The sequence below is a fragment of the Aquarana catesbeiana genome, linkage group LG01, assembly GCF_042186555.1.
Source record: "Aquarana catesbeiana isolate 2022-GZ linkage group LG01, ASM4218655v1, whole genome shotgun sequence".
NCBI classification, from domain to species: Eukaryota; Metazoa; Chordata; class Amphibia; order Anura; family Ranidae; genus Aquarana; species Aquarana catesbeiana.
The window spans coordinates 322762411-322767214 of NC_133324.1; positions in this window are offsets into that span (position 1 = coordinate 322762411).

Below are 4804 nucleotides of genomic sequence, written 5' to 3' on the forward strand. Positions count from 1 at the left end.
GGTACGAAAATGTGTTAGCGCTGGGTTCCCCCAGAGAGGATGTGCAGGAGACAATTGGCCCTGGTTTAAGGTATCTACGCCTAGCAGCCATCCACACCCTCCATATTGCCCGCGTAGGCCCAGGGACCCCTGAGTATGCCCCCGGACCCCGGTAGGGAAAGTTACGAAGGGCAGCAAGCGAGCCTAGGCAGTTCCCCTCAAGGCAGACTGCGGCATTGGTTCTGGAGCCCTGAAACCACCAATGGACCGATACCATATTGCAGCCCAGAAGTAAATTTGAAATTTGGTAGGGCCAAGCCTCCCAAATGGGCAGGGAACCACAGGGTGGAGCATGCCAACCTAGGGTTCCTGCCACTCCAGAACCCACCCAATGATCAATCTCCCTAAAAAATGAGACAGGGACCCACACGGGACAATTTCTGAACAGGTAGTTGAATTTAGGCAGTATCATCATCTTAAGGAGGTTGATACGTCCCAGAAGATTTAGTGGTAGGTCGCCCAAGCAGAGCATTTTGTACACAGGGTATTCAGGACAGGTGTGAGATTCTTTTCTATAAAGTCGGAGGGAATTTTCGTGATCACGACCCCGAGGTATCTTATTTCACCCACTTCAACGGAGAGGATAGGGCCCCCGAGCTAGCACCCTCATCTATGGGAAATAACACCAATTTGGTCCAATTCATTTTAATGCCTGATAGTCCCCCAAAGTTATCAAAAATTAGCAGGGCAGATAGTAGTGAGGGGCCAGCGTCGTTTAGATATAGAATCGCGTCATCGGCGTAAAGGGACAGTCGCTCTTCCAACATACCCACCCGCTGGCTCAGGACATCTGGAGCACTCCTGATCAAAATTGCCAGGGGCTCCACTGCCAGGGCGAACAGGCTGGGGGAGAGCGGGCATCCCTGCCTCGTGCCGCGGAACAAAGCAAAAGGATCTGATACCCTATTGTTTGTACGGACGCGGGCTCTAGGAGCGTGGTACAGTAGTCGAATGCCGTGGATAAACTTGGGACCAAATCCGAATCTGTGCAACACCTCCCACAAGTAGGTCCATTCGACCGAGTCGAATGCCTTTTCGGCATCAAGGGAGGCGATAACTCTGGTACCTGGGTTGTCATGTGGGATAGCAAGGTTAAGGAATAGGCGTCTGATATTTATGTCAGTTCCTTTGCCCAGCATAAAACCGGTTTGGTCTATACCGATTAGGACCTCTATGACGTGGGATAAACGCATGGCAAAGATCTTGGTGTCCACATTAATTAAGGATATAGGCCTGTAGGATGCACAATCAAGTGGATCCTTGCCAGGCTTGGGAACCAACACAATTATTGCCTCATTCATTGAATCTGGTAGGGCTTCTAATGTTGCAAACTTAGAAAGGAGCAAAGTTAATTTAGGGGCCAAAAGCTCGATGAAGTTCGAGTAAAACTCGGACGGTAGGCCGTCCGCTTCAGGGGCCTTTCCCCCATGGAGATGTCCCATGGCTATTTGAATCTCCTGGAGTGTAATATCTGCCTCTAAACCCTCTCTGGCCTCCTCAGACAGGACTGGAATAGACAGTGGGTCAAGGAATGAGGACAGGGCAGAATCAGTAGTATTGGCCCGAGAGGAGTACACTTCCTGGAAATACTCTCTAAAATGGTTATTAATATTATTGGGCGCTGTCTGGCGTGCGCTTTCACTGTGAAAGCAGCCTTAGTAAAAGTATTGGTACTCACTGTACCCTCCTGATCCAGCAAGTGTCCACCCTGAGTGGGCATCTGAAGCCCGCTCAGAGACACATAGCTAGAGGAGAGTAAAAATAATCCCAAGAAATGTTTTAAATATATTAACAGTAAAAAAGCAAGGACAGAACACATAGGCCCCATAAAGGAGGAGGAAGGGAAGGTGGTTACAGATGACAAGGAGAAGACAGCTGTACTAAATGCTTTCTTCTCAGTTTTCATACAGGAAAAGGATGGGTATAACAACCACGACTGAATTGTTAGTAACACTCCACGGGATCTACTCTTGTGGCTAACAGAGGCCGGAGTCCGGAAAGGATTAGAGAAGCTTAACATAAATAAATCACCAGGACAAGATGACTTACACCCGAGATTCCTAAAAGAACTCAGTCAGGTTATAGCCAGACCGCTATTCCTAATCTTTGCAGACAGCATACTGACAAGATTGGTACCAGCTGATTGGAGAAAAGCCCACATGGTACCAATATTCAAAAAAGGGCAGAGATCTATTCCTGGGAACTATAGGCCTGTCAGTCGGTAGTTTGTTAACTATTTGAGGAGATGATAAGGGACCATATCCAAGAATTTGTCGATGAAAACAGTATCATTAGCTGTAATTGGCATGGGTTTACGAAAGGCCACTCTTGCCAAACCAACCTATTAACATTCTACGATAAGGTACTGCTGGCTACCCAGCAAGCACCTCCCGATCTCGCGCATTTGCAGTGGGAACTGATCAGGGCCGTAGCAATTGCTCCTAGCATCGCGTCATTTCCAGTTTAGACATAATGAGATGCTAGCAGCAGAGGATGCCCATTGACTCCTGAGATTAAAGGGGTTGTAAAGGTTCGATTTTTTTTTTTTTTTAATAACAAACATGTTACACTTACCTCTCTGTGCAAGGGTTTTGCTCAGAGCGGCTCCCGATCCTCCTCCTCTGGGGTCCCTCAGCGTTGCTCCTGGCTCCTCCTCTTCTCGAGTGCCCCCTCAGAGAGCCGCTATCCATGGGGGGGCACTCATGCGGGCAAGTTCGGGAGTCCTGCTGCTGCGTCCATTGACACAGACAGCAGGACTCGGCCCCGCCCCCTGTGTCACTGGATTTGATTGACAGCAGGGAAGCCTATTGACAGCCGATAACAGATCCGTTGTCAAGGTGGCAGCGGCCAGCTTCCCATCCCGCTCCTTAACAACCAGCTATTCACTGTGCCCTGTTTGGGCAAAGGTTTGCTCAATCAGGGCTTAGAATTCACTGTGCAGCGCGTAGTGCATTGTGGAGCATTCGGTGGGTGAACGCCCCGCAAGTTCAGGTGTTGGCCAAACTTTTACTCAGACTGAACTGTTTGCCCAACTGTACTCATAGATAAAGGATCCATAGGCTGGGTCACACACACACAAGGTTGTGCCAATGCTCTGGACATAGGGAATGCTGTGTTGCTAGGTAGCACTGCACATACATTTTGGAAAGGGCTATAATGCAAACCTCAGGGTCAGCTTGCTGTATTTGGCAGGAAGGCATATTAGACAACTTCAGCTGCCATTGTGCTCTGCTGAGCTTCTGGTGCTGCCTCCAGCCATACTTACCCTTGATTTATCCACTGTTATATATGTGTAGCGCTGGTAGATTTTTCAATCTACCGCTTATAGGTAAATTTAGTGGGTAACTTGTTCATACATAGTCAGATTTAGCCTCTGTTCCAGTTTGGCTGTGTTGCGTGTAGTTTCGCACTGTGCCTGTGGGTGTCGTTGTCGCCATGGGTCGGTGTTGGAAAGGCAACACGTTAAAGTGTATAAGTGCTCCTCTGTCCCGGAGATAACTCGGTGGAGGTGGTCCTCTGAGTTGCATTCTGGGAGAGGGTATTTATGGGACAGACGCCATGTTTTAGGGCTCTTTAGTTCCACCTGCTGGCCCTCCTGGCCGACAGGTATGTGTTAGGAGTACTACCTCCGACCGGGAGGACCACGTTGCTGCAGCGTGTGGGTGGGCCCAGAAGCCTGTCTGGGGCCTACCACAGCGGCGAAGGAATGGTCCTGTGCTGTCTATCCTGCGGGAAGAAGCTGGACAACTGAGAAGATCCCAGGGGAGGACCCGTCATGGAAGGATCATGCAGAGTGCTGGTCTGGAGAGAGGCCTGGTGACTCAATTGGAGGACGCATTCTAAAGTTAACCTACCACATAGTACTGCCGGGTCAGCTTAAAGGTTTAGTGCTGTGTTTGCTATTCATCCTAAACCATTACATCCTGTGGCAGAGGATCGTACGGGTTTCTATTACATTCAAGTCTGTGGGCAGAGACTTTTGTTCGTGCTACGTATCGGCTGCTAGGTTAGTGAGAGAAACCTATCCGGGCGGACAAAGATTCAACTCTAAAAGGGGAGTACATTCAACTACAAGATTCCAATTCATAATACTACACTAAAAAAAGATATTTGAACTTCCCTGCAACTCTTCTTCTACCTCTTTCCTGCTACTTCCTTCAGTTACTTTTTATTAAAACCTTGGAAAAGATACTCAAGTGTCCAGTGCCTACATTGTCTGGTATTAAGCTCAACGGGACCCTAGACCCGGTTCTGGTGAAATTGAGGTAACGAAGGTGACAGTAACAGCCCGCTTTAAGCCAGCAGCTCCACCGTGAGTTATTGCTACATATGATACAACATAGAGGCTCTCATAGATTAGAATTAGGACCATGCTATACAGAGGGGCCATGATGAGGTAGTGTGGTGTCCACATACCGGGTGATGTTGACCACGCATGCCCAGGGACTGTGACATCATAAGGGGGCAGGGTCTCCGCCTATATAAGTCACAACGGAGCGCTCAGAGAGCAGTCCAGCCAGAGAGAGCGTCATGTCAACATCTGGAGAAGAGAAGAGGGAAAAAGACAAGAAGACAAGAAGCCCAGAAGTCCGGACCTCCGCTGGCAAAAGAGCGGCATGAAGACAGCGGAGGAACCGGACGAAGAACTGGAACACCGGGAGAAGAGGCCGGAGAGAGCGGAGAAGAACCAACCGGACGCCGGGAGAAGAGGAACCGGAGGGACCCCTGAAGCCGGAAGAAGACCCCCGAAGCCGGAGGAAGACCC